The 19,025-nt window shown below is 38.7% G+C and overlaps 1 long non-coding RNA gene across 1 annotated transcript; it reads left to right on the top strand.

Moving 5' to 3' along the window:
- The first annotated feature begins 7,234 nt into the window (after window positions 1-7,234).
- On the top strand, window positions 7,235-7,956 carry LOC141626982 (uncharacterized). The gene is made up of 2 exons (XR_012536544.1): window positions 7,235-7,603; window positions 7,744-7,956. It is a non-coding gene; the product is annotated as an uncharacterized LOC141626982 (long non-coding RNA).
- Window positions 7,957-19,025: the final 11,069 nt, after the last annotated feature.

The raw sequence follows: 19,025 nt of genomic DNA, 5'->3' as shown, positions 1-19,025 counted from the left end.
GGCATCTAAGAATGTGAATGTATAAGTGTAAGTGTAAATGAGAAACTTTTAGGAGATCTGATGTAAGGAAGTCTAAGGTGGGAGAGTATTAAACAACTCATTTAATTAGAAAGTTTAATTATGTTTAAATTTATATATGTAACTTAAGAGTAAACCTAAATTTTAGGTTTAGAAAACATACCATGCAAAAAAAAGAAGTTAAAAACAAATACACAAATGCATTCTTCTTTGATAGTTAGTTACCTAGATTTCTTGCGATTTCGGGTGAAATTTCATACTTCGTACAAGTTAGACGAGAGGTTAGTAACAGCATTTCTCCCTCAAGCTATTTGGAAAAGCAAATACCATAATTTGATAACACTACATACGTATGTTGCATACTTGCATAAACGTTAAGTAGTACTTCATTTGTCTCCGTCATTTATTTGTTTTTTTATTTGTTTTTTTTTATTTAAGAGTAATATTTAATCAGAATTAAACAAATGGTTAACACAAGACGAGTAATAACTGCGGTACTACTTTATGGAAACATTAATATAGGTTAATAATCAATCTATTTCTCACTTTTGAACTATCTTCTATAAACAGTTTAGTTAATTGATCATTGAGTTATATACATTTTCTTAAATCTTTTCCATGTATAATTTCTGACAGACAATTTAAATTAAGCCTAACTTCACTCCGCTATCACCTACCATTTCATACATGTCTAGAATTATCTTAAAATAAATGGAACAGGGTTACATGCCATTTCGTTTCGCATAACTTATTAGTGGGAGTGAATACGGAGAACATAATTTTAAATTCATGTTTTCGAAAATACTTTGTAAATAACTTATTGTCTTTAAATCCTTATTATAATGCAAAATTGTTATGAAAGATTTTACAAGTGGCCCGTGCATTGCACGGGCATTAAATCTAGTATCTATCTATCTTCTATCTATATTAATAAAGGAAGCTTTTTTCGAGCGATTATAGAGAATCCAACTTTTGCAAACTACTTTCGAGTATAAAAATAAATAAATACACAAATATTATCTTATATTAAGATGATAGAATCTAGATTGGCTACAAACACTATGGAAAACCGAAAGCCTATATATACAACTCTTTCAATCAAAAGCTGAAGGTCATACGGACTATGTCTATTATTATGTGTATAACTCGTTTCGATTTCAGCATTATTTTTATACTATCTACATGAATTATACTATCAAGTTGAGTTTCAGTTATTTTGTGTGGTTTCACTAACCTGATTGTATCGTTGTTGTGTATTTCTGCAGGATTATATAGGTGCATGCCCAATATTAAACATTAGGAGTGGAAGTGTCAAGTAGAGATGTCAATGGATCGGGTTCGGGTCGGGTGAAGCCTCATCCGTCATCCATCCGTCCTTTTAAAATCTCATCCAACCCGTCCGTCATCCGTGAAACCTATCATCCGTCATCCATCCATCAATCATCCATGGATGAAACGGGTGGATCGGGTGATAAACGGGTGTTGTGTATTTATATATTTCAACTTAAAAAAAATGATGATTTTTTTTTCTCTACAAAAATAAAGTTAGATAATTAGTTAGTTTAACTTTTTAGTGGGTAGGTTCACAAAAATATCTATATTGAGAGTAGACAAATATGAAAATTTAAATATTTTATATCTTAATAATGTGTTATATGTAAAAAAAATTAAATAAAAAGTAATAAAATCGGGTGATGGATGAATGTCGGGTGGATGGCGGGTGGAATTTCTTCATCCAACCCATCCGTCATCCATCATCCGTTTCATCCGTCATCCATCCATCATCCATTTAAGTCGGGTTTTCATCCATCTTTTAGGATCGGGTGGATCGGGTTTTGATGGATGCGGGTGAAATTGACATCCCTAGTGTCAAGGGTGAAACATCATGGTATTATTTTCCCTTTATTTACCCATTCATGTTATTTTAATTGGTTTTAAGATTTAGATGTGTATCAAATTAACATTCTTTTTCCTGATTTATTTTTTCGTAAGAGTCTCATGCTTGATGAATTCCTATTAAAAGCAAATTACAGAGTATAAGTTAATGGTATATATATATATATATATATATATATATATATATATATATATATATATATATATATATATATATATATATATATATATATATATATATATATATATATATATATTTAGGATCCGGTGAGAACGAACACTCGGTGAGAACGGTGAGAACAATTAAAATAAACAAAATTAATAACAGAAACCAATGCCCAGACTATACTCCCTCGTCATTTTCCTTTCCACTTAACTCCCTCAACCCAGTCAATTAACCTCACATAACAAACTCCAATTTTCAACAAACCCAAACTTCCCTCACCTACCATCAAAATTCGTGATGCCTCCCTGAACGCCATCGACGACTCCCTGAATGCCGGCGACAAGATTAGTCATCATCAAGTTCCGGATCGTTTTTTAATTCGTATGCTCTTTATCATATAAACATCGTCGACCTATTTCCGAATCACGATCGGCGACCAGTTGCGGCGCCGTTTACAAATTACAATGACCACCGTCGCCACCCTTATTCCCATCCCACATCACCCATATTATGCATCCCAAATCACCGGCAATAACTGATTGAGAACGAGAGAATCGTCGGTCTTAATTCGATTTAAAGCAGAACTAGATGAAGATTGGGGATGAGTTGATTTTGAGGTATGATAGATTTGGAATGTGTAATTAAAAAATGGTTTGGGCGTGCTTATCGTGGATTTGAGAAGTTGGAGATGCAAGATGGTGGTTGTTGCCGGCAATGTCTCGCTCCAGATGTTCCTATAACATCATTGTCGAGTTGTTATTCTTCAATTTCAATGTATGTATCTACTCAAATATTTGATGTACCTAGCCACTGTTTTAATGTATCTAACATAGATACACAAAATTAGTTAATAGGTACATTAAAATTGGTCTGAGATACATCAATATTGACACCAGATACACTAGTTTCGTGTTGCTCAAATTGATTTTGCAGCGAAATCGCTCCACGAAATGGGTCGTCGCCGAACTCATGTATGTTAATGATGGTTCATTAGTTTGCAAGGCTGAGAACTGATTCTATCGAAGGAACGTCTATGTATTTCGGTGACGATACCAATGAAATCGCTGACTAGCTTCTTGCGAATGTTGAATTGATTGGTGATGGTGGTATCGGGGGAAGTTCGCCGGAGATGCTGGGTATCCGCGTTCTCCTTCCATTGATTGGTGATGGCGGTGGTTTCCGGAGGGGAGAACGAATAAGCTCCACGAAACAACGTCAAGTTCACCGGAGAGAATAGGGTGCCGTGATTCATCGCCGACGTAAGGTGGTGATTACTGCTTGTGATTGGTGGTGGTGGTGGTTACTTCCGGCGACTTGTGATGGTGGTTGTTGGAGATGAAAGAGGATGAGGGAAGGTTGGGACTTGGATACAGGAGAATAAACATTTGCGTTCTTGCCTCATACTTCTGATATAGGACGCTTAGATTTTATTTTAATCCTATGGTTAGTGTGTGTTCTCACCGTTCTCACCGAGTGATCGTTCTCACCGGATCCCACCTCTATATATATATATATATATATATATATATATATATATACGCGCACTGGACCTGCATCTTACGGAGTCTTACATTCCGTCAAGGAAGGGAATTCCACCCCTTAAATAGGATATGGGGACAAGCCCAATACCTCTTTCCCAGCTTTCGAATGAAATATAGCCAGATATGTCAAATTTCAGAATAACCAACCTGGCTAACGAACATCATCGACTTCAAAAGAGAAGGGAAGGTGCCAGACGGTATGGCGGTCCCCTACCCGACTGCCTGAGCAAGAGACGACAACAAACGGGCGGCAGTGGACAAAGTACAAGGGGCAGCTGCTTTATTGTATGAAATAAGATCGGGAAAACGTAAGACTCGGCATTGGACTTGGCGCGAAATGCCCTGCTTGGTCCTTGCTGATTCACACGGGATTCCACCCGTTTAACAGGTAGCCCATAAAGCAACTGAAGTACGTACTTGGTGATGGAAAAAAAGAAGATAAATAGATTTAATTTTTCATTATCAAAGGTAATACGGAGTATAAAGAACGGAGTTTGTGTATATTGTTCTTGTGACCATTATCTTTTAGTTACAAAACGCAGTTCATCTTATAGGAACTTCTCGACTTATTGTTATGAGGACTGTATCTTGGCGGCAATTCTAAAGTTTAGAATAGAACTTATTTTATTTAATTTTAATAGATTTATATTCGGTTAAATTTGACATATTCTTCTAAGCAGCAAAACTTAATGTTGGTGTTGGCTCCCAAAAGGACTTGCAAAAAAAGAACTCTTCGAGTATTTGAGTACAAATATTATGTAGACGAATAGACGATTAAGTATTAATAAGGTCGTTTTATAGGATGACAAGTTTCACCTGTATAATTTCCGTCCATATATAAGTTCATGGAAAAATTAAACCATACGAAGAATTTGTGTTAGTTAATTTGAAAGTTTAACTTCGTATAATAACAAACTTACATTGTTAACACATATGTAACAATATAATATAAATAAATAGAAGGGAGAATGAATTTACTTAAAAAAAAGGTTATACAAAGAGTTTTCAACAAGTATGTTAGATATTACACTAACATTACAATTTTACAAATACACATATTATATAGTTATAGTTATATGCATGTACACCATGGTGAACTGATGGTGGGAGACTTTGAGTTGGGATAAGTTTCTCGATATGTAATATTTTACGTAGAAATGTCCAATACTATTTAAAATAAAGTGATTTTAACAAATTAAATAAATAAATGAAAAGATATACTCCGTAATTAGTTTTTAAAATAATAATAGTAATAGTAATGATGATCATGTGTAAGGATAATAAACGGTTGTACAAGAGTCCTAAATATTGTTTACCTAGAGGCTAGATCAAGATGACTAAGTTTCCTCTACCAACTATAAGTCTATAAATATCCATCCATATTATCACACTTGAACTAGAAAAAAATATTTAGTTGTAAATTTTGTATATTTTATAAATGGCATAATAATTACTCCTATCTAACTTGTGCATATATATAGTATCTTTGTAGCCCTTTGTCAAGTGACCATTAATTTGAATCTCTATTTCTTACCAACAAACCCAGTTGGACAGGTCATCCTACAAACGAACAAAATTAGAAAGATGGTATTTAAGGGATGTGGCTATTATTTTAGGATTCTGCCTTTTCGGATACGCATTTTACTCTTTTTATCTACGCCATTAATCTTAAGGTATAACAAAAGATCATATCAAGTGCATAATCAATAACGTTTTCAATATACTTAAAAAATTATGAAAGACTCTAACAAGCGGCCCGTGCATCGCACGGGCATTAAATCTAGTATAAATATATATTTGAGGTTATTTTCGAGCGACGTGGTAGTCTCCAACTTTTTTAAAACACTTAATTAAACTTTAAAATTAATTACTTAAAATTTTTTCGATTAGAATGAGGAAATAATTAATGATTTGCAATTTTCCTATTAGAATTAGAAAATTATTTTTTTAATATTTATGCACTTATTATTTTAAAATAACTTTTCCAACTTTTCTATTAGAATTATAAGATTACTAGGTAGAATCCCGTGCTTCGCACGGTCAGCTTTTATATGCTATTTTTATATCTTTAATTTTAATATTATTAAATCATCATTATATACCTAGAAGTACATACAAATTTATAGATTTAAAATTTTATCATATCACACTATTATTTTATATGGAGTGTATGACAATTTTGATTTATCATATAAACTACTTCATGAATTTTAAATTTATCATATAAAATCTTTTCATATTCTAAACATTATAAACTCGGTTAATTTTGTACCTTTTTTCGGTATCTCATTCACTTTTGTACCTTTTCGTTTTTTATATGTAAAAGCTATCTCATTTTTCACAAATGCATAATATTTTCTCTTTGTTTCCATTACTTAAAGCACGCATCTCTTCTTTTCTTTGTTATTTATTTAAAAAGTAGCGATAAATGATTGATTGGAAATCGACACTCAAAACGTAAGCGTATAAATATCATCAATGTAAAAGCTATTAGTGACTACTGATTACTCCTAAATTCTAGTGACACTGTTTAGAAAATGTCTCGTCAATTTACCTCTAATTGAAGTTACATGACTACTTACTGTAGAGAAGTCAAAACAGAATAATTAGAGTCCTAATTATTCTCCTCTAATTGTGCTAACAAATCATGTGTATAATATCTTTAGCTTATTCCTCTCCTAACTTGTAGAGATTAGTTATTGCATTCACACATTAGCTTGTATTATAAATAGCAATGTAATCCTCCTAATGTAATCATCACAAAATATATACAATTTACATTCTCTATATGGTATCAAGAGAAAGGCTGTATCCTGCCTCCTAAAACCCTCCATTTTTTTTTTTTTTTTTTTTTTTTTTTTTTTTTTTTTTCCGTCCTTCCTACACTCGATCGCTATGTCGGGTGCCACAATCCCTAATCCAAACGATTCTACACATCCTTTTATCCTCATCAATGTGCACTCCATCGTCAAATTTGATGGTACCAACTATCGTCAATGGCGCACCCAACTAGAGTCGCTGTTCGACGGTTATGGCCTTACCTCATTTATTGACGGGACTGCACCACCTTCCAAAACACTTGCTGCCACCGCTGATAAGCAAGCTGCCCCAAACCCGGCGTATGCCACCTGGTACCGGCAAGACCGTTTGCTCTTTTCGGCCGTCTCTAGCACCCTTACCCCCGCTGTCTCCCCTATACTCAACCGTATGGCTACAACTCGTGAAGCGTGGGATGCCATTGCATCATCCTATGCTCGCCCCTCTCGTGGCCATATAAAACAACTCCGCCACAAACTTAAACACACTACCAAAGGATCCTCATCCATCTCCGATTATATGAACCGCATCAAGACTACTGTCGATGAACTTGCTCTTTTGGGTACCATTATCCCAAACGAGGATATTACCGATCAAGTGCTCGAAGGTCTTGATGACTCCTATCAACCGGTCATCGATGCAATTAACGCTCGAGACACTCCAATTCCTTTCCCTGATCTTCTCGAAAAACTAATCAATCGAGAACTCACCCTTGCTCAAACCACGACCCATCCTTCCCCTTCTCTCGATTTTCCTGCCGTCGCTCATCCCACTTACACCCGACATACCACCTACACCCGCCCTAACCATTCCGCTGCCTCCACCAATCCACCAACCGCTGCCTCCACCAACCAAAACCCTCGCAATCCATTCAAAGGCAAATGCCAATGGTGCCATACTCAAGGTCATACCTTAGCCTATTGCACCATCTTTAAGAACCTATATCCTGATATAAAGGTTCCCCCCTATCCTCGTACCACCCCGTCCCCTGCACAAGCCAACCCTACGGCCCTCACCTCCCCCCCTTCCTCCCCCTGGTTGTTAGACAGTGGCGCGTCGCACCATGTCACATCGGACCTTGATAACCTTGCTCTTCACCAACCGTATGATGGTACCGATGAGATAGTCATAGGCGATGGCTCCGGTCTTCAAATTCTCCACACTGGTTCCTCCTCTATTTCCTCTTTTAAACTTCACAATATTTTTCATGTTCCATCAATGCACAAAAACATTATTTCCGTCTCAAAATTTTGTCTTGATAATAATGTAACCATTGATTTTTGTTCTACGTCCTTTATTGTGAAGGATCGTAAAACTGGAGCTGCTTTGTTCACGGGACCAGCCAAGGATGGAGTTTACTATTGGCCCATGTCGTCGCCGCCGCAAGCCCACGTCACTTCTCTTACCACGGCTGACCTACACCATAGATTTGGTCACCCTCATTTCTCTATTTTAAAGAGTATTGTTTCTAGTTTCGATTCAAAAACAATTATTACTAATAAAGATTGTTCATCCTGTCATTTGTATAAGAGTCACAAATTACCGTTTAAACAATCATCACTTAAATCCGATTCACCACTTCATATAATATTCAGTGATTTATGGTCATCGCCTGTCCACTCAATTAACAGCTTCAAATATTACGTCATTTTTGTTGATCACTTCACTAAATTCACATGGTTATTTCCGCTAAAGAAAAAATCCGACACTCACTCTACTTTTCTCGCCTTTAAATCCTTAGTCGAAAAACAATTTAATTCTCCGATTAAAATTTTTTATTCCGACAATGGTGGAGAGTTTGAGAAATTAAAACCCGACTTTGCTAAATTCGGCATTCAGCATCTCACCTCTCCCCCTCACACACCGGAACACAATGGCTTCATGAACGCGACACGGCACATAGTTGACACGGCCTAGCTCTTCTCGCGCACGCCTCCATGCCTTTGCAATATTGGTCGTATGCCTTCCAAATTGCCACATATCTAATAAACCGTATGCCCACCCCCACTCTCAAAAATGACACTCCCTATTTTCGCCTTTTTCGCCAACATCCCAAATACAACAATTTCCATAATTTTGGAAGTCTTTGTTTCCCTTGGCTTCGCCCGTACACCCACCACAAACTCGAGGCCCGGTCCATCGCTTGTGTGTTCATTGGCTACTCCCCATCTCAACACTCCTACCTATGTCTCGACCCTTCTACAAACCGGGTATATAGCTCTCGTCATGTCCGTTTTGTAGACACCACCTATCCCTTCGCCACCTTGTCACCACCCGCTGACCCTCTCCCCACATCAGCCGAATGGTGTGACATTCCCGTCCCTGCCCCTACCCTCTCTGACCCTCCTCAAAACGCACCCGTCACTCCCCCACCTGAACCCACCACCCCTGCCTCCCCGCCTCACCCATCAATTCCCTGTCTCCCCGCTACACCGCTCTCCTCTACCCCACCACCTCCACCACCGCCACCTCCGCCACCTCCCCACCATCATGGAACCCGAGCCTCCCATAATATCTTTAAACCTATCAATAAACTTAACCTCACCGCTCAACTCCACTCTCCCGAACCTACCAACGCCAAACAGGCTCTCCTCGACCCCACATGGAGGACCGCCATGGAAACACAATTCCAGGCTCTCCAAAACAACCGCACACGGGAACTTGTTCCCTCATCCCCGTCCCAAAACATTGTGGGTTGTAAATGGGTCTTTCGCACCAAATACAATCCCGATGGCTCCATCCACAAACACAAAGCCCGACTCGTTGCAAAGGGATTCCATCAACGACCCGGACTTGACTACTCGGAAACCTTTAGCCCAGTCATTAAGCCTGTCACGGTCCGTCTTTTGCTCAGTCTTGCCGTTACCAATGGTTGGCCGCTCCGTCAATTGGATATCAACGATGCCTTTCTTCAAGGCACCCTCCCCGATACCGTTTATATGGCGCAGCCACAAGGTTTTGTTGACCCATCAAAACCGACCCATGTCTGTAAACTTCGCAAGGCCCTCTATGGACTAAAGCAGGCCCCACGGGCTTGGTACAACGAACTACGCTCGTACCTCCTAAGCACTGGTTTCACAAACTCGATTTGTGACACCTCCCTTTTTGTTCTCCATGGCTCTAACCCTCTTTTTGTACTTGTATATGTTGATGATATTATTGTTACAGGTGCTTGCTCTACCAACGTTACTGCCTTCATCTCCGCCCTCTCCGCCAAGTTTTCCCTTAAAGATCTTGGCCCACTCTCGTACTTTCTCGGTGTTGAAGTGCAACCCAGTCCTCACGGCCTGTTTCTTAATCAACATAAGTACACACTTGATATTCTTGCTCGAGCCAACATGTCCGATGCCAAATCGGCTACCACACCAATGGATGCCTCGGTCACTCTAAGTCTCCGTGATGGCCCGGCTCATGATAATCCCACTCAATACCGGACTCTAGTTGGTGGTCTTCAGTACCTCTCCCTTACTAGACCGGATATCGCGTATGCCGTTAACAAGCTCTCTCAATTCATGCATGCCCCTACGGTTTGTCATTGGAATGCACTCAAACGACTATTACGTTACCTAGCTGGCACTCCCTCTCATGGCATCACGATCTTTCGTCAGTCCCCCCTTACTCTTCACGCCTTTTCTGATTCAACTTGGGGTGGTAATCCTAATGACCTCACTTCGACAGCTGCTTATGTTGTTTATTTGGGTCGCAACATTATCTCCTGGAGCTCGAAGAAACAGAAAACAGTGGCCCGTTCCTCTACCGAAGCCGAGTATCGTTCAGTTGCTAATGCTACTGCTGAACTTATCTGGCTCAACAGTCTGCTCACTGAATTGCGCCTCAAAATTCCCCGCTCCGCGGTGGTGTCTTTGCGACAACATCGGTGCTACAAGCGGTGCAAATCCCGTATTCCATTCGCGAATGAAGCATCTTGCTCTTGATTATCACTTTGTCCGAGAAAAGGTCCAAGCTGGTTCCTTACGCGTTGTTCCTATCGCTAATGATGATCAACTTGCGGACGCACTAACAAAACCTTTACATCGGATTCGGTTCGATATGCTTATGTCCAAGATCGGACTTTCCCCGAGGCCGTCCATCTTGCGGGGGGATGTAGAGAAGTCAAAACAGAATAATTAGAGTCCTAATTATTCTCCTCTAATTGTGCTAACAAATCATGTGTATAATATCTTTAGCTTATTCCTCTCCTAACTTGTAGAGATTAGTTATTGCATTCACACATTAGCTTGTATTATAAATAGCAATGTAATCCTCCTAATGTAATCATCACAAAATATATACAATTTACATTCTCTATACTTACTTCACTTATGAGTAATACCTTTGTTCGACAAGCTACATGCAAATCAGAAGCATATATAAAATGCATATCTACATTCTACATTTAGAAAGTTTCTAAATGTTACTCGTAGTTCTTAGACTTTATAAAAAGCATTAGACGCCCTAATTCTGCATTAGGACACACTAAGATTGTCATTCATTCTCTCCCTCAACTAATAATTACGGAAAAGTAAAAAGTCACCAATGATTTTTATGTAGACGCAACAATGCAGGTATTCGTATAGTACAAATAAATACTCTTTATAATAAGTTGGTCAAAGTGTGTGGGATAAAAAATTTATATAAATTAATTAGTTGGTGTTCTTTAACAGATCTTCAAGAGAATTTGCTCATTTCTTCGTAAAACCTTACGTTTTTGTGTTCAGCGACATACTCCGTATTTAATTCGAGTCCTTTTGTAATCTATTAAGTTGGACAACATCGACTGTGAGTGAATTGCTTAACAACGGGTAAACGCTCGCATGCATTCTTCACGATTGAACAACAAAAATAAATGTAATAAAATATTGATGTACTCATTTCTAATTGCAAATTAAAAGGACATAAATAATATGTAGACATAAAAATTTTGTGGTATCCAATATCTCAACTTTTGTTCTACAACATCACTTATTTTTACAATAGAGAATACAAATCTACACATACTCAATATAATTGATATAAATAATCAACAAAAAATCACCTATTTATATTTGGCATGGTAGGTTAGGTCATGTGAATGTGGATTATATTAAAAAACTTAGAACTATGAGTTTAATTCCGAGTTTGACGAGTCAAGATTTCTCTAAATGTGCTAGCTGTGTTGAGGCTAAGTTTACAAAGAAACCTAGTAAACCTGTGACTACTAGGAACACGAGTCTTCTTGAATTAATTCACACCGACCTAGCTGACTTCAAAAATGTTGCAAGTAGAGGTGGCAAGAATTATTATGTTACGTTTATAGATGATTGTTCTAGATACACCCGTGTCTATTTGCTTAAGACTAAAGATGAAGCTGAACACTCTTTTATAAACTTTAAGAATGAAGTTGAGTACCAACTTGTGAGAAAAATTAAAGGGTAAGATCGATAGAGGTGGTGAGTATAAATCCAGTTATCTAGTGACTTTTGTCTCATAAACGGTTTAATACATGAGACTAGTCCACCTTATTTACCCCAATCCAATGGTGTAGCTGAACGTAAAAATAGAACCTTAAAAGAAATGATGAATGCTATGCTTTTAAGTTCTGGCCTATCTGACGATATGTGGGGGGAAGCTATACTTTTTCGCTTGTCACATTCTTAACCGTGTACCTCATAAGAAAATTGACAAGACCCCTATGAGATTTGGAAGGGCTATCCTCCTAACCTAAGTTACCTTAGAGTGTGGGGGTGTTTGGCTAAAGTGGGCTTACCTGATTTTAGGAGACCTACCGTTGGACCTAAGACCTATGATTGTGTGTTTATAGGTTATGCTCAAAATAGCTCTGCTTATAGATTTATGTCTTTGAGTGACCGTTCTATATCTGAGGCTAGAGATGCCGAATTTTTTGAGCATGTTTTTCCTTTTCATAAAACTGTTGTACCATCTCCTAGTTTACCGTTGCATCTTCGATATGTCTTCACATGCTAGTGCTAGCACTTACATTGATGTTTTGTTGAACCTAGAAGAAGTAAAAGACCTAGATGCCCAAAGAACTTTGGTGATGATTATGATACAACTATGTTGTCTGAACTAGGATACACTGTTTGTGCTAGTGATGAGTTTGTTTGACTTTTTTAATAGAAGATGACCCAAAAACTTATAGTGAGGCAATGAAATCCATTGATGCTAATTTTTGGAAAGATGCTATTAAAAGTGAACTTGACTCTATTGTGTCAAATCGGACTTGGGAGTCGACTCGATTTACCTAAAGGTAGTAAACCCATTACGAGTAAATGGATCTTTAAAAAGAAAATGAGACTTGACGGTACAATAGAGAGGTTCAAAGCTAGACTTGTAGTTAGAGGCTTTACACAAAAGAAGGGTATTGATTATTTTGATACTTACTCTCCTGTGACCAAAATTTCGACTATTAGGACTCTTGTCGCCTTAGCTGCTATTCATAACCTTGTTATACATCAGATGGATGTTAAAACTGCCTTTTTGAATGGTGAACTAAGGGAAGAGATCTATATGTCTCAACCTGAAGGTTTTGTGATTGAGGGTCAAGAGAGTAAAGTGTGTAAACTGAACAAGTCACTCTATGGACTGAAACAAGCACCTAAACAGTGGTATGAGAAATTTAACAACACTTTGATAAGTAATGGCTATGTGGTTAACAATTCTGATTCATGTGTTTATTCAAAAGTAATAGAATCTGATTGTGTGCTTATATGCCTTTATGTTGATGACATGTTAATACTTGGTAATAATTTAGAGGTGATAATTAGAACCAAAGATTTTTTGTCATCACATTTTGAGATGAAGGACTTAGGAGAAGCTGATGTTATCCTAGGAGTTAAGGTCATCCGAAACCCCAATGGAATCTGTCTAAGTCAATCTCATTATGTTGAAAAAGTGTTGAGAAAGTTTAACTGCTTTGATGATGTGCCTGCTAGAACACCCTATGATCCTAGTGTACACTTGTGTAAAAACTTGGGCAAGAGTGTTTCCCAAGAAGAGTATGCTAAAATCCTAGGTAGTGTGATGTTTTTAATGAACTGTACTCGACCAGATATTGCTTATGCGAGTTAGTAGATCGAGTCGTTATACACATAACCCTAGTAATGAACACTGGAATGCTCTTCGTCGTTTACTAAAGTACTTAAAAGGAACAGTAGACTTATGTTTGCATTATAGTAAATTTCTTTGTGTTAGAGGGATATTGTGATGCGGCGGGTTGCGGGTAACGATGAGATCTGTTCTACTAGTGGTTATGTCTTTACCATGGGTGGAGGTGCTATATCGTGGAAGTCTTCTAAACAGACTTGTATTGCACGCTCTACCATGGAATCTGAGTTCATAGCTCTTGAGTTGGCAGGACAAGAGGCTGAATGGTTGAGAAACCTTTTAGCTGATATACCAGTATGGGGCGGACGGCTAACACCGGTCTCCCTACACTGTGACTCGCAGGCTGCTATTGGTGTTGCAAAGAATAGTGTCTACAATTCAAAGAAGAGACACATTCGAATAAGGCATGCTGCAGTTAGACAACTCCAAGACAACGGAGTGATTGCTTTGGACTATGTGAAGTCCGAAAACAATCTTGCTGATCCCTTTACTAAAGGGCTGGCTAGGAGACTAGTCGTTGATACGTCGAGGGGAATGGGGCTTAAGTCCTTAGGTCAAGAGTGAGACTTGACTAAGTCTAAAGCTTCTATTCCTATGGCGTTGTATGATTCATAGCCTTAATGGTGGTGCTTTTGAGACGCACTTGATGGATCATACACCAGGTTGGACTTAGGTCCTTAATGACTCACGTGAGAAGTGCTGTTGAGAAGCACTTGAGCCACCTATGCAGGTGTGATGATCACAAGACTATGAGAAGTCATGTGAACATGTCTGCCAATACCAAGTTAAACGCATTACTCTAAAAAGAGCGCGTTGCACTTTCGTGAACGATCTTAATCGAAGGTATGATATGTGTTGTGGGGGGTATCGACTGAAGCTCAGCTAGGAATTCAAATCGCAAGATATTCTCTCGCTGTAAGTAAGTTGTTTCCTCATTTCACTAAAGTGTCAATTCAAATCGAAAGATATTGATACCTAAGTATCCAATCCTTCCTTTACCCAGGAATTTCTTTTTCTGTCTCGGACGCCCCTAGTGGGGGATTGTTGGAAATAGGGGCTATTTTAGCCAAGAGTGTTTTTTCCAATTGTCCCACATTGGTGAGGAATGGAGTGATTTATGTGTTTATAAGTGTACTCACTCCTTACACTATCACTAGTGGGTCAAGGGAGCCTTTTGTAAAGGTTTGCGAGGTGCTTAATTCAGCTCGCACACGCGCGCGCGCGCTGGCCCGTGCCCGAGCCCGGCCCGGCCCGGATCCGGATTCGTGATTCGTGATTCGGGATTCGGGATTCGGGATTTGGCAATCGCCTGCGGCGGGCTTGGCCTATCTTTTTGGGCCGGATTCCTTTGCAGTTGTGTTGTGAGAATAAACTGTCTAAGTTCATTCTCACATGTGTCTTATTGATTCAGTCAATAAGACTGTTTAGTGGGTGAGCCTTCTGCTCCTGGTTTTGTGCGGTTGACTGCTGCATTCCAGGGAGCACGATTTTGCTCTTAACCGCCTCTGCTTGGCTATATAAGGGCCTCACTTCCTCTATCAGAAAACACAAAAACTCAACTCTCTTCTCTCTCGTCTTCTCTGCTCTCTCATAAAATTCTGGGTACTGATATTTTCTTCGTTCCAAGTCTCACGCCCGAGTGGGCGGAACTGCGTGGGGACCGTAGTGTTAACCTTGGGAACTACCGGCACTAGCCGATCGCCACCACGGTCGTACCGGAGAAATAGTTTTCAAGGCAGTGGTTTATACACGGCACTACATTCGGTTTTTCTCATCGCTTATTTTTCCGTCTTCGACTTGGTATTTCCTTTCTCCTTCCGTTTCGCATTGTTTGAATAACAATTTGAAAACTATTTAGTTCGTTGTAACTATGTCTGGTTATATCGAAAATTGTTCTGATATGTCGAAATCGGAGTCTTTAGACGGTCACAATTATAAGCGCCGGTCCCGAAATTATTGATGTATTTCGAGCAGCTAGAAATTGATTACGTTTTATTTAGTGACCCGCCTAAGCCTATCACCCCTACTGATGCTGAGAATACCCCTCCTCCCTCTAAAGATGTTAAGTCCAATGAAGAGGATATTGCAAAATTTGTTAAGGACAACAAAACTGCTAGGTGTCACATTCTGAATAATATGACAAACACCTTGTTCGATTTATTTGCTGTTAATAAATCGGCTAAGTTTATTTGGGAGGCTTTAGAAACCAAGTACGGGGCTGATGACGCGGGGAAAAAGAAATATGTTGTGGGAAAATGGTTGGGATTTCAAATGGCTGACGGGAAACCTATCATGGATCAAGTCCATGTCTATGAAAACTTATGTGCTGATGTTGTGAATGAGGGCATGAAACTTGATGACATCTTTGTAGCTAATGTTCTGCTAGAGAAATTCCCTCCCTCCTGGTCTGATTACCGAAACCAACTTAAGCACAAAAAGAAAGACCTGTCCCTTAAAGAACTTATAGGACATATGAGGACCGAGGAGGCTAATCGCCTTAAAGACCTTCCTGCTAGCTAGTCAATCGTGGACTGTTTCTTCTTTATTCTTCTTTGTAAAAGCTAATCGGTTGAGTATGGTGGTCCGTCTTATCTTGAGAAATATAAGGGTAAGGGTAAGGCCAAGGTTGGTCAGGGTAAGAACCAGGGTCTGGCTAAGAAGAATGGTCCCGGGAAGCATACCAAACCGGTTCCTAAGATTGAGAAAGCGCCAAGGGTCCTATTGTCTGCTATGTGTGCGGAAAAGTGGTCACAAAGCCTGCCAATGTTCGAGAAGAAATCTGCTTGAGGCCAATGTTCTGTGATCTGATGATGTTATTTTGTGGTTGTGGAAGCTAATCGGTGGGTAATGTTCTTGAATGGGTCTTGAATCTTTGGAGCTTCGAGACACCTATGTCTTGATAGGGGTTTATTTGCGAGTTCGAGGAAGTTCTTTGATGGGGAATGCGTCTACATGGGTAATTCTTCATCTGCAAAGATCACTGTGCAAAGGCAAGATCTTTCTCAAACTCACCTCGGGAAAACACTTGCTCTCAGTAATGTTTTATTTGTACCCTCATTGCGTCGAAACCTTGTGTCTGGTGCCTTATTAAACAAAGCTGGTTTGAAACTTGTTTTTGAGGCTGACAAGGTGGTAATGTCGCGTAATGGGGAATTTGTGGGCAAGGGTTATCTTTCTGGGGGTCTTTTTGTATTGAACTCTGATTCTGCTATTAATAATATTGCATCTTCTTCTGCTTATATCGCTGAGTCTATTGATATTTGGCATGGTAGGTTAGGTCATGTGAATGTGGATTATATTAAAAAACTTAGAACTATGAGTTTAATTCGAGTTTGAGTCAAGATTTCTCTAAATGTGCTAGCTGTGTTGAGGCTAAGTTTACAAAGAAACCTAGTAAACCTGTGACTACTAGGAACACGAGTCTTCTTGAATTAATTCACACCGACCTAGCTGACTTCAAAAATGTTGCAAGTAGAGGTGGCAAGAATTATTATGTTACGTTTATAGATGATTGTTCTAGATACACCCGTGTCTATTTGCTTAAGACTAAAGATGAAGCTGAACACTCTTTTATAAACTTTAAGAATGAAGTTGAGAACCAACTTGACAGAAAAATTAAAAGGGTAAGATCTGATAGAGGTGGTGAGTATAAATCCAGTTATCTAGCTGACTTTTGTGCTGCAAACGGTTTAATACATGAGACTAGTCCACCTTATTTACCCCAATCCAATGGTGTAGCTGAACGTAAAAATAGAACCTTAAAAGAAATGATGAATGCTATGCTTTTAAGTTCTGGCCTATCTGACGATATGTGGGGGGAAGCTATACTTTCTGCTTGTCACATTCTTAACCGTGTACCTCATAAGAAAATTGACAAGACCCCCTATGAGATTTGGAAGGGCTATCCTCCTAACCTAAGTTACCTTAGAGTGTGGGGGTGTTTGGCTAAAGTGGGCTTACCTGGTTTTAGGAGACCTACCGTTGGACCTAAGACCTATGATTGTGTGTTTATAGGTTATGCTCAAAATAGCTCTGCTTATAGATTTATGTCTTTGAGTGACCGTTCTATATCTGAGGCTAGAGATGCCGAATTTTTTGAGCATGTTTTTCCTTTTCATAAAACTGTTGTACCATCTCCTAGTTTACCTGTTGCATCTTCTGATATGTCTTCACATGCTAGTGCTAGCACTTCTGTTGATGTTTCTGTTGAACCTAGAAGAAGTAAAAGACCTAGATGCCCAAAGAACTTTGGTGATGATTATGATACAACTATGTTGTCTGAACTAGGATACACTGTTTGTGCTAGTGATGAGTTTGTTTCAGCTTTTTTAATAGAAGATGACCCAAAAACTTATAGTGAGGCAATGAAATCCATTGATGCTAATTTTTGGAAAGATGCTATTAAAAGTGAACTTGACTCTATTGTGTCAAATCAGACTTGGGAGCTGACTGATTTACCTAAAGGTAGTAAACCCATTACGAGTAAATGGATCTTTAAAAAGAAAATGAGACCTGACGGTACAATATAGAGGTTCAAAGCTAGACTTGTAGTTAGAGGCTTTACACAAAAGAAGGGTATTGATTATTTTGATACTTACTCTCCTGTGACCAAAATTTCGACTATTAGGACTCTTGTCGCCTTAGCTGCTATTCATAACCTTGTTATACATCAGATGGATGTTAAAAGCGCCTTTTGAATGGTGAACTAAGGGAAGAGATCTATATGTCTCAACCTGAAGGTTTTGTGATTGAGGGTCAAGAGAGTAAAGTGTGTAAACTGAACAAGTCACTCTATGGACTGAAACAAGCACCTAAACAGTGGTATGAGAAATTTAACAACACTTTGATAAGTAATGGCTATGTGGTTAACAATTCTGATTCATGTGTTTATTCAAAAGTAATAGAATCTGATTGTGTGCTTATATGCCTTTATGTTGATGACATGTTAATACTTGGTAATAATTTAGAGGTGATAATTAGAACCAAAGATTTTTTGTCATCACATTTTGAGATGAAGGACTTAGGAGAAGCTGATGTTATCCTAGGAGTTAAGGTCATCCGAAACCCCAATGGAATCTGTCTAAGTCAATCTCATTATGTTGAAAAAGTGTTGAGAAAGTTTAACTGCTTTGATGATGTGCCTGCTAGAACACCCTATGATCCTAGTGTACACTTGTGTAAAAACTTGGGCAAGAGTGTTTCCCAAGAAGAGTATGCTAAAATCCTAGGTAGTGTGATGTTTTTAATGAACTGTACTCGACCAGATATTGCTTATGCAGTTAGTAGACTGAGTCGTTATACACATAACCCTAGTAATGAACACTGGAATGCTCTTCGTCGTTTACTAAAGTACTTAAAAGGAATAGTAGACTTATGTTTGCATTATAGTAAATTTCCTGCTGTGTTAGAGGGATATTGTGATGCGAATCGGGTTGCGGTAACGATGAGATCTGTTCTACTAGTGGTTATGTCTTTACCATGGG

Source organism: Silene latifolia, chromosome Y (genome assembly GCF_048544455.1).
Source record: "Silene latifolia isolate original U9 population chromosome Y, ASM4854445v1, whole genome shotgun sequence".
NCBI classification, from domain to species: Eukaryota; Viridiplantae; Streptophyta; class Magnoliopsida; order Caryophyllales; family Caryophyllaceae; genus Silene; species Silene latifolia.
Note: the sequence above shows the minus strand (reverse complement) of the source record. Positions and strands in the feature narration are given on the sequence as shown.